The following is a 12,376-nucleotide window of genomic DNA, read 5'->3' as shown; positions in this document are numbered from 1 at the left end:
TTAGTGGTTGACACGTTTATAGGCAACGTTATCTCACCTGTTCATCTACTGTAGTCTATAGCCCCGTGGGAATTAGACGGCAACTATGTGTGGGAGATGCTATAAAAGGCTTAAACAAGTATCCAGGTAAATTCCAACGATAGCAAACCAATGGAAACAGAAGACTACTCATCACGACGTGATGCAGCCGCACGCACGCACGCACGCATCCACACACACACACCTCGTATCTCTCGATTCCCCCGCCACTTAATAGCCCTTCTCTCTCTCCATCCCTCTGTTTTTATCCCTCCACATACCCTAAGCACCCCCCACTAACCCCTCTCTCCTCTTCAGTATTAACCCCCCCCCGGAGAAGCACTAAAATCAAAAGGTCGTGGTTGTTATGGTAACGATAGCGGTAACAAAAGCGAGAGAGAGGGATGGAGAGAGATAGAGAGGAACGTTGATCTGGATAAACAACAGCATATGCAGAGAAATTACAATAGAAGAGAGAGAGAGAGAGAGAGATTTTCTGTGTGTGTGTGTGGACAGAGTCATTTAGGCTCTGCATCAAAAATGGTAATGATGTATAAAACAAACTGTTCATACACAGTGAAGTATTCACTCAGAAAAAGACTACTGAACAGAGCATAGAGTTTAACTGACCATAAACCCACATAGCTAACTTCGTAAAATTATATTTTGGCACAGAGAAGAGGATGGTGTGTGTGTGTGTGTGTGTGTGTGTGTGTGTATATATATACAGTGCATTCGGAAAGTATTCAGCCCCCTTTTTCCACATTTTGTTACGTGACAGCTTTATTTTAAAATGGATGAAATATATTTTTCCTCAGCAATCTACACACAATACCACATATGGCCAGCGAAAACAGGTTTTTAGGATTGTATTAAAAATAAAAATGTATTAAAAATAAAAACAGAAATACTAAAATTGAGCTCAGGTGCATCCTGTTTCCATTGATCATCCTTGAGATGTTTCTACAACTTGATTGGAGTTCACCTGTGGTAAATTCAAATTCAATATAAGGTCCCACAGTTGACATTTCAGAGCAAAAACCAGGATTGTGTCGAGGCACAGATCTTGGGAAGGGTACCAAAACATTTCTGCAGAATTGAAGGTCCCCGAGAACACAGTGGCCTTTATCATTTTTAATTGGAAGAAGTTTGGGACCACCAAAACTCTTCCTAGAGCTGGCCGCCCGGCTCTGACAGAGCTCCTCTGTGGAGATGGGAGAACCTTCCAGAAGGACAACCATCTCTGCAGCACTCCACCAATCATTCCTTTATGGTAGAGTGGCCAGACGGAAGCCACTCCTCAGTAAAAGGCACATAACAGCCCGCTTTGACTTTGCCAAAAGAAACCTAAAGACTCTCAAACCATGGGAAACAAGATGCTCTGGTCTGATGAAACCAAGATTGAACTCTTTGGCCTGCATGCCAAGTCTGGAGGAAACCTGGCAGCATTCCTACTGTGAAGAATGGTGGTGGCAGCATCATGCTGTGGGGATGTCTTTCAGCAGCAGGGACTGGGAGACTAGTCAGGATCAAGGCAAAGATGAATGGAGCAAAGTACAGAGAGATTCTTGATGAAAACCTCCTCCAGAGCACTCAGGACCTCAGACTGGGGCAAAGGTTCACCTTCCAACAGGACAATGACCCTAAGCACTCAGCCAAGACAATGCAGGAGTGGCTTTGGGACCAGTCTCTGAATGTCCTTGAGTGGCCCAGCCAGAGCCCGGACTTGAACCCGATCGAACATCTCTAGAGAGACCTGAAAATAGCTGTGCAGCAACGCTCCCCATCCAACCTGACAGAGCTTGAGAGGATCTGCAGAGAACAATTGGAGAAACTCCCCAAATACAGGTGTGCCAAGCTTGTAGCATCATACCACAAAAGACTTGAAGCTGTAATCACTGCCAAATGTGCTTCAACAAAGTACTATGTAAAAGGTCAGAATACTTATGTAAATGTGATATTTCAGTCTTACTCTGCGGTCCAACTCATCCCAAACCATCTCAATTTGGTTGAGGTTTGGGGATTGTGTAGGCCAGGTCATCTGATGCAGCACTTCATCACTCTCCTTCTTGGTAAAATAGCCCTTACACAGCTTGGAGGTGTGTTGGGTCATTGTCCTGTTGAAAAACAAATGATAGTCCCACTAAGCCCAAACCAGATGGGATGGCGTATCGCTGCAGAATGCTGTGGTAGCCATGCTGGTTAAGTGTGCCTTGAATTCTAAATAAATCACTGACAGTGTCACCAGCAAAGCACCATCACACCTCCTCCTCCATCCTTCATGGTGGGAACCACACAAGCAGAGATCATCCATTCACCTACTCTGCATCTCACAAAGACACGGCGGTTGGAACCAAAAATTTGGACTCCTCCGACCAAAGGACATATTTCTACCGGTCTAATGTACATTGCTGATTTTTCTTGGCCCAAGCAAGTCTCTTCTTCTTATTGGTGTCCTTTAGTGGTGGTTTCTTTGCAGCAATTTGACCACGAAGACCTGATTCACGCAGTCTCCTCTGAACAGTTGATTTTGAGATGTGTCTGTTACTTGAACTTTGAAGCATTTATTTGGGCTGCAATTTCTGAGGCTGGTAACTCTAATGAACGTATCCTCTGCAGCAGAGGTAACTCTGGGTCTTTCTTTCCTGTGGTGATCCTCATAAGAGACAGTTTCACTTCATCATAGCGCTCGATGGTTTTTGCGACTTCACTTGAAGAAACTTTGAAAGTTCTTGAAATGTTCCAGATTGACTGACCTCCATGTCTTAAAGTAATGATGGACTTTCATTTCTCTTTGCTTATTTGAGCTGTTCTTGCCATAATATGGACTAGGTCTTTTACCAAATAAACTCAGCAAAAAAAGAAACGTCCTCTCACTGTCAACTGAGTTTATTTTCAGCAAACTTAACATGTGTAAATATTTTGTATGAACATAACAAGATTCAACAACTGAGACATAAACTGAACAGGTTCCACAGACATGTGACTAACAGAAATGGAATAATGTGTCCCTGAACAAAGGGGGGGTAAAAATCAAAAGTAACAGTCAGTATCTGGTGTGGCCACCAGCTGCATTAAGTACTACAGTGCATCTCATCCTCGTGGACTGCACCAGATCTGCTAGTTCTTGCTGTGAGATGTTACCCCACTCTTCCACCAAGGCACCTGCAAGTTCCCGGACATTTCTGGGGGGAATGGCTCTAGCCCTCACCTTCCGATCCAACAGGTCCCAGATCTGCTCAATGGGATTGAGATCCGGGCTCTTTGCTGGCCATGGCAGAACACTGACATTCCTGTCTTGCAGGAAATCATGCACAGAACGAGCAGTATGGCAGGTGGCATTGTCATGCTGGAGGGTCATGTCACGATGGGCGTGCAGGAAGGGTACCACATGAGGGAGGAGGATGTCTTCCCTGTAACACACAGCGTTGAGATTGCCTGCAATGACAACAAGCTCAGTCCGATGATGCTGTGACACACCGCCCCAGACCATGACGGACCCTCCACCTCCAAATCGATCCCGCCCCAGAGTACAGGCCTCAGTGTAACGCTCATTCCTTCGACGATAAATGCGAATCCGACCATCACCCCTGGTGAGACAAAACCGCGACTCGTCAGTGAAGAGCACTTTTTGCCAGTCCTGTCTGGTCCAGCGACGGTGGGTTTGTGCCCATAGGTAACGTTGTTGCAGGTGATGTCTGGTGAGGACCTGCATTACAACAGGTCTACAAGCCTTCAGTCCAGCCCCTCTCAGCCTATTGCGGACAGTCTGAGCACTGATGGAGGGATTGTGTGTTCCTAGTGTAACTCGGGCAGTTGTTGTTGCCATCCTGTACCTGTCCCGCAGGTGTAATGTTCGGATGTAACGATCCTGTTCAGGCGTTACACGTGGTCTGCCACTGCAAGGACGATCAGCTGTCTCCCTGTAGCGCTGTCTTACGCGTCTCACAGTACGGACATTGCAATTTATTGCCCTGGCCACATCTGCTGTCCTCATGCCTCCTTGCATCATGCCTAAGGCACGTTCACTCAGATGAGCAGGGACCCTGGGCATCTTTCTTTTGGTGTTTTTCAGAGTCAGTAGAAAGCCGTCTTTAATGTCCTAATTTTTCATAACTGTGACCTTAATTGCTTACCGTCTGTAACCATCTGTAAGCTATTAGTGTCTTAACGCCCGTTCCACAGGTGCATGTTCATTAATTGTTTATGGTTCATTGAACAAACATGGGAAACAGTATTTACAGTGAACAACCCTTTACAATGAAGATCTGTGAAGTTATTTGGATTTTTACAAATTATCTTTGAAAGAAAGGGACGTTTCTTTAAAGACACACACAAAAGTATGTGGACACCCCTTCAAATTAGTGGTTCCGGCTATTACAGCCACACCCGTTGCTGACAGGTGTATAAAATCGAGCACACAGCCATACAATCTCCATAGACAAACATTGGCAGTAAAACGGCTTTACTGAAGAACTCAGTGACTTTCAACGTGGCACCGTCTTAGGATGCCACCTTTCCAACATGTTAGTTCTTTAAATGTCTGCCCTGCTAGAGCTGCCCCGGTCAACTGTAAGTGTTGTTAATGTTATTGTGAACAATGGCTCAGCCGCGAAGTGGTAGAGCCGCGAAGTGGTAGGCCACACAAGCTCACAGAACGGAACCGCCAAGTGCTGAAGTACGTAAGAATTGTTGCAACACTCACTACCGAGTTCCAAACTGCCTCTGGAAGCAACTTTCAGGAAAATAACTGTTTGTCGGGAGCTTCATGAAATGGGTTTCCATGGCCAAGCAGCCGCACACAAGCCTAAGATCACCAAGCGTAATGCCCAGCTTCGGCTGAGGTGGTGTAAAGCTCGCCGCCATTGGACTCTGGAGCAGTGGAATCACGTTCTCTGGAGTGATGAATCATGCTTCACCATCTGTCAGTCTGACAGATTAATCTGGGTTTGGCGGATGCCAGGAGAACGCTACCTTCCCCAATGCATCGTGCCAACTGTAAAGTTGGGTGGAGGAGGAATAATGGGCTGGCTGTTTTTCATGGTTTGGGCTAGGCCCCTTAAATTCAATGAAGGGACATCTTAACGCTACCGGGAGTGGGACAAGCGGACCGAGACAACGGGACTGAGACAAGACCAAGAGCGGGAGGGGGACAAGGGGAGCGAGACAAGGGGACCGAGACAAGGGAACCGAGACAAGACCAGGACCGGGAGGGGAACAAGGGGACCGAGACAAGGGGATCGAGACAAGGGGACCGAGACAAGGGGACCGAGACAAGACCAAGACCGGGAGGGGACAAGGGGACCGAGACAAGGGGACCGAGTCAAGACCAAGACCGGGAGGGGACAAGGGGACCGAGTCAAGACCAGGACCGGGAGGGGACAAGGTGGTTTGAGACTGAGTGAAGGCCGAGACCATAAAAATGGGAGTCCAATTCAAAACCATGACTGTAATTGTGTCAAATCAGCACCATAATAAGAGATATAAATGTCCAGTATTTCTGATGTGATGAATCGCTCTTCACCATCTGGCAGTCTGATGGCCAAATCTGGGTTTGGCGGATGCCAAGAGAATGTTACCTGCCCCAATGCATAGTGACAACTGTAAAGTTTGGTGGATAAGGAATAATGGTTTGGGCTAGGCCTCGCAGTTCCAGTGAAGGGACATCTTAACGCTACAGCATACAATGACATTCTAGACGATTCTGTGCTTCCAACTTTGTGGCAACAGTTTGGGGAAGGTCCTTTCCTTTTTTAGTATGCACAAAGCAAGGTCCATACAGAAATGGTTTGTCGAGATCGATGTGGAAGAACTTCACTGGCTTGCACAGATCCCTGACCTCAACCCCATCAAACACCTTTGGGATGAATTGGAACGCCGACTGCGAGCCAGGCCTAATCAATCAACATCAGTGCCCAACTTCACTAATGCTTGTGGCTGAATGGAAGCATTTTCCCGCAGCAATGTTCCAACATCTAGTGGAAAGCCTTCCCAGAAGAGTGGAGGCTGTTATAGCAGCAAAGGGGGGACCAACTCCATATTAATGTTCATGATTGTGGAATAAGATGTTGGACGAGCAATGGTCAACATACTTTTGGTCATGTAGTGTATCTCTCTCTGTGTGTGTTGCTACCTCTTTCGGAGGTTTGTAACATGTCAACCACTTGGCCCAACATCAAGCAGCTCATCCAATGGCTGATGATCTAACACTCAGTCTGTGTGTGTGTGTGTGTGTGTGTGTGTGTGTGTGTGTGTGTGTGATGATCTAACACACTTCAATAGCACTCCAGTACTCAGCAGTGCCAGGAATAAAAAATACATTATCCCAGAGAGAGACAGAGAGAGATGGAGGGATGAAGAGATGGATGGATAGAGAGAGAGAGAGAGATGAGGGATGGAGAGAGAGAGAGAGATGAGGGAAGGATTCCAGACCTTGGCGGAACGCCATGACCGTGCCTTCCATACATTGCTGGAGCAATTCTGCGGATTGCCCGCCACTACAGTAACCTCCCAGACTGTCAGTTGCCCCGCTTCTAGTGGCGCCTCTCCCCAATCTACGCCGGATTCCCGAGAACCCCACTTACCTCCTCTGGAGCGCTATGATGGAGATCCAGGATCCTGCCAGGTGTTTCGCTCCCAGTGTTCTCTCATCTTTGAGCTGCAGCCCTCTTAATTTCCCTCGGATCGCTCGAGGATAGCGTACTTGATAATGCTGATGTCTGGGAGGGCTTTCGCCTGGGCTACGACGGTGTGGAAGCAACAATCCACCGTTTGCCTCGGTCTGGAGGAATTTGTGGCGGGGGTACGTAAAGTGTTTGATTCTCCGTTGTCCGGGAGAGAGGCAGTTCGTAAGCTGCTCCAACTATGTCAGAACTCCCGTAGTATGGCAGACTACGCGGTGGATTTTTGCACTTTGGCAGCTGAGAGTGCCTGGAACCCGAAGCTCTGTTTGACGCGTTCCTTCATGGATTATCAGAGGAGGTTAAAGACGAGCTCGCAGCCTTGGAGCTGCCTACGGATTTTCCTCCTCCCCTTACTCGCACCCCTCTCCATGCCATCCTGTTGTGGGGCGACCAGTCGAAAATCTCTCCGGGTTCTCATTGACTGTGGGGCCGATGAGATTTTCATGGACGCCACCCTGGTGTCAGATCTGGGCATCCCCACTCAGCCCCTCTCCATTCCTATGGACGTTAGAGCGCTGGATGGGTGCTCTATAGGCACAATGCTACTCCTATCAACCTGCGAGTGTCAGGGAACCACAGTGAGTCTATGTAGTTCATGCTCATTAAGTCTCCTCAGGTTCCCGTGGTATTGGGGATTTCAATCCCCTTATCAACTGGACTGCCGGTGCTATTGTGGGCTGGAGCCCGTTCTGCCACGCCCATTGCCTGAAGTCGGCGCAACCTGCCCCGGGACGTCTTCCTGTGGGCTTGTAAGAAGTCTCGGACCTCTCCGCCGTTCCCGCGGAGTTCCAGGATCTCATGGAGGTTTTCAGCAAGGCCTGGGTCACTTCGCTTCCTCCACATCGACCCTATGACTGTGGGATCGACCTTCTCCTGGGCACTACACCACCCCGGGGACAGCTGTATTCATTGTTGGGTCCGGACACCAAGGCTATGGAGATGTACAGAGGACTCCCCTGGCTGCAGGATGTATCCGTCCTTCTGCCTCCCCCGCCGGCGCAGGGTTCTTCTTTGTGGAGAAGAAGGACAAAACCCTGTGCCCGTGCATCAACTACCGGGGCCTCAATGACATCACGGTTAAGAACAGCTACCCTCTACCACTCATCCCTTCGGCGTTCGAGACGCTCCAGGGGGCTTTCATTCATCACCATTTTCTCTAAGTTGGACTTGCAGAACGCCTACCATCTGGTGCGGATATGGGAAAGGGACGAGTGACGACAGCCTTCAACACTACTAGCGGACACTACAAATACCTGGTTATGCCATTCGGTCTGACCAACGCTCCTGCTGTGTTCCAGACCCTGGTTAACAACGTTCTCCGTCACATGATGAAGCGGTTCGTTTCCCCCCCCCCACTCAGCTCAAGAACACGTTCTCCATGTTCCATAGGTCCATCAGATTTTTGTCAAAGCAGAGAAATGCGAGTTCCATCGCTCCACCATTTCCTTCCTTGGATACATCATCGCTGCTGGTAATGTGCAGATGGATCCCGGAAAGGTGAGAGAGGTGGTGGATTGGCCCCAACCCACGTCCAGAGTGCAGCTGCAACACTTCTTGGATTTGCCCATTTCTATCGCTGTTTTATCCGGGGGTTACAGCACCCTGTCTTCCACCCGTTCAGCACTCATCTCTCCCAAGGTCCCGTTCACGTGGTCCCCAGCTGCTGACTGGGCATTCCTGGACCTGAAGCACCGCTTCACCACAGCTCCCATATTGATCCATCTGGACCCGTCCCATCAGTTCATGGTGGAGGTAGACGCTTCGGATGCCGTCCTGTTCCAGCGTTCCTCCCTGGACCTTAAGCTGCATCCCTTCCCCTTCTTCTCCCATCGTCTTAACGCCACGGAGAGGAATTATGACGTGTGGAATCGAGAACTACTCGCGGTGAAGATGGCATTGGAGGCACTGGTTAGAGGGGGCGGAACATTCATTCATTGTGTGGACGGATTACAAGAACCTGGAATATCTCCTCACCGCCAAGCATCTCAACTCCAGGCAAGCTCGATGGGCCCTGCTGTTCACCCGGTTCAACTTTACCATCTCCTACCGGGGTCCAAGAATTTTAAGCCGGATGCGCTTTCACGCCGCTATAGCCACGCTGGTACACCCTCGGACCTCGAGACCATTCTTCCTACCTGGCGGCTACACTCATCTGAGGAATAGAGAACCGGGGGTACGGATGTTTGTCCAAGACGCGGCCCGCTCCCCGGTCCTGGAACGGGCTCATTCCCGCAGGCTTGCGTGCCACCCTGGCCCCCGTCGGACCCTGGCCTTTTGTGCGACAACGCTTTTCGTGGCCCACCATGGTCCCTGACGTCTCCAAGTTTGTCGCCGCCTGCATTGTCTGGGCTCAGAATAAGACTCCTCGGCAAGCTCCTCCTTCCTTCCTTCTTCCTGTCCCTCACCGTCTCTGGTCACATATATCCCTGGACTTCTTCAGTGATCTCCCTCCGTCTGATGGCAACACCACTATCCTCACAGTGGTGGACAGGTTTTCCAAAGCCACCCATTTCATTCCACTCCCCAAGCTACCCTCTGCCCAGGAAATGGCCCAGCTCATGGTGCAACACGTCTTTCGGACCCATGGACTTCCGGTGGACATGGTCTCTGACCGTGGTCCTCAGTCCTGTCCTCCGGGTTTCACCCCCAGTCTAACCGCCAGTCGGAGCTAATCAGGACCTGGATACTACTCTTCGTTTCCTCGTCTCTGCCAACCCCACCGCCTGGAGCCAACCCCACCGCCTGGAGCCAACCCCACCGCCTGGAGCCAACCCCACCGCCTGGAGCCAACCCCACCGCCTGGAGCCAACCCCACCGCCTGGAGCCAACCCCACGAGCCAACCCCACCGCCTGGAGCCAACCCCACCGCCTGGAGCCAACCCCACGAGCCAACCCCACCGCCTGGAGCCAACCCCACGAGCCAACCCCACCGCCTGGAGCCAACCCCACCGCCTGGAGCCAACCCCACGAGCCAACCCCACCACCTGGAGCCAACCCCACCGCCTGGAGCCAACCCCACCGCCTGGAGCCAACCCCACCGCCTGGAGCCAACCCCACCGCCTGGAGCCAACCCCACGAGCCAACCCCACCGCCTGGAGCCAACCCCACGAGCCAACCCCACCGCCTGGAGCCAACCCCACCGCCTGGAGCCAACCCCACGAGCCAACCCCACCGCCTGGAGCCAACCCCACCGCCTGGAGCCAACCCCACCGCCTGGAGCCAACCCCACCACCTGGAGCCAACCCCACCGCCTGGAGCCAACCCCACCACCTGGAGCCAACCCCACCGCCTGGAGCCAACCCCACGAGCCAACCCCACCTCCTGGAGCCCACCACACCGCCTAGGAGCCAACCCCACCTCCTGGAGCCAACCCCACCGCCTGGGAGCCAACCCCACCACCTGGAGCCAACCCCACCTCCTGGAGCCAACCCCACCTCCTGGAGCCAACCCCACCGCCTGGGAGCCAACCCCACCGCCTGGGAGCCAACCCCACCACCTGGGAGCCAAACCCCACCACCTGGGAGCCAGCAACTCGTGTGGGTAGAATACACCCTCCCCTGCTCAGCCACTGACCTCTCGCCTTTTGAGTGTTCGATGGGTTATCAGCCCCCGCTCTTCCCTGAGCAAGAGGTCAACATGCCAAGATGTTTGTCCGCCGCTGTCGCCATACCTGGAAGAGAGCCCGGTCTTCTCTTCTCAAGACCACCTCCAGGTATCGACGACAGGCGGACCGCCACTGGACCCCGGCTCCTTGTTATCGTCTCGGGCAGAGGGTATGACTGTCCACTCGGGATCTGCCCCTTCGGTTGGAGCCACACAAACTTTCCCCCCCGTTTTATCGGCCCTTTCCCCATCTCTAAGATCCTTAGCCCCTCTGCTGTTCGTCTTCTGTTGCCCCACACCCTTCGTATACATCCCACTTTTCATGTATCAAGGATTAAACCTCTGTCTCACAGCCCTCTGTCTCCTCTTTCCAGAGAGAAAGAGATGGAGGGATGGAGGGAGATAAATATGGAGGGATGGAGAGGGAGAGAAAGATGGAGGGAGGGAGAGAGAGAGAGAGAGAGAAAGATGGAGAGAGGGAGGGAGAGAGAAAGATGGAGAGGGAGAGAAAGATGGAGGGGGGGAGAGAGAGAGAGAGAGAAAGATGGAGAGAGGGAGAGAGAGCGAAACATGGAGGGAGGAAGAGAGAGCGAAAGATGGAGGGAGGAAGAGAGAGAGAAAGATGAAGGGAGGGAGAGAGAAAGATGGAGGGAGGGAGAGAGAAAGATGGAGGGAGGGAGAGAGAGAGAAAGATGAAGGGAGGGAGAGAGAGAGAAAGATGGAGGGAGGGAGGGAGGGAGGGAGGGAGGGAGGGAGAGAAAGATGGAGGGAGGGAGGGAGAGAGAGAAAGATGGAGAGAGAGAGGGATGAAGGGATGGATGGGGAGAGAGCGAGAGAGAGATGGAGAGACAGATGGAGGAATGGATAGAGAGAGTGAGAGGGAGATGGAGGGATCTGAGAGATGGAGAGAGAGAAGGGATGAGAGAAAGCTGGAGGGTGTAGATAAAATGTGTGAAAGGGAGAGGGGAGAGAGAAAACAGGATGGGAGGAAGAGAAATGAGAGAGAGAGAACGAACTTGGAAAGAGAAAGAACAGAACAGGAAGCGAGGAAAAAAGAACAGGAAATAAAGGAAAGGAGAAAAAGAAAGGGGGTGCAAACAGAGAGGGGGGAGAACAAAAAAAGATAGATATGAGACAATCGATAGACAGAATAAAGTGTTTGTCCATTGATTCACATTGAGAGAAATAGAGAGAGCAAGAGAGGAATTGGAGGGAGGGAGGGATAGAGAGAGGGGAGGTAGAGTGCACTGAAACAGCCTTGGGCAAGGTGACAGAGAGGGATAGAGGGATTCAGGGGAAAAGAGAAAGAGAGCGATAACAGCACTAGAGAGAGAGAGAGAGAGTAGAAAGAGGAAGTGGAGAGAACAAAAACAGAGGGTGTGTGTGTGTGTGAGAGAGGAGTGTGTGTGTGTGTGTGTGTGTATGTGTGTGAGAGGAGTGTGTGTGTGTGTGTGTGTGTGTGTGAGAGAGAGAGGAGTGTGTGTGTGTGTGTGTGTGTGTGTGTGTGTGTGTGAGAGAGAGTGAGAGGAGTGAGAGGAGTGTGTGTGTGTGTGTGTGTGTGTGTGTGTGTGTGTGTGTGTGTGTGTGTGTGTGTGTGTGTGTGTGTGTATGAGAGAGAGAGATTAGACCCAACCAAATCATGAGACAACAAACACATTGGAAAGTATTAACAAAAAAACAGAGCAAACTATAATGCTATTTGGCCCTAAACAGAGAGTACACAGTGGCAGAATACCTGACCACTGTGACTGACCCAAACTTAAGGAAAGCTTTGACTATGTACAGACTCAGTGAGCATAGCCTTGCTATTGAGAAAGGCTGCCGTAGGCAGACATGGCTCTCAAGAGAAGACAGGCTATGTGCACACTGCCCACAAAATGAGGTGGAAACTGAGCTGCACTTCCTAACCTCCTGCCCAATGTATGACCATATTAGAGACACATATTTCTCTCAGATTACACAGATCCACAAAGAATTCGAAAACAAATCCAATTTTGATAAACTCCCATATCTACTGGGTGAAATTCCACAGTGTGCCATCACAGCAGCAAGATTTGTGACCTGTTGCCACA

The sequence above is a fragment of the Salvelinus fontinalis genome, chromosome 36 (assembly GCF_029448725.1).
Source record: "Salvelinus fontinalis isolate EN_2023a chromosome 36, ASM2944872v1, whole genome shotgun sequence".
NCBI lineage: Eukaryota > Metazoa > Chordata > Actinopteri > Salmoniformes > Salmonidae > Salvelinus > Salvelinus fontinalis.
The sequence above is the reverse complement of the archived record's forward strand: the minus strand, read 5'-3'. Positions refer to the sequence as shown.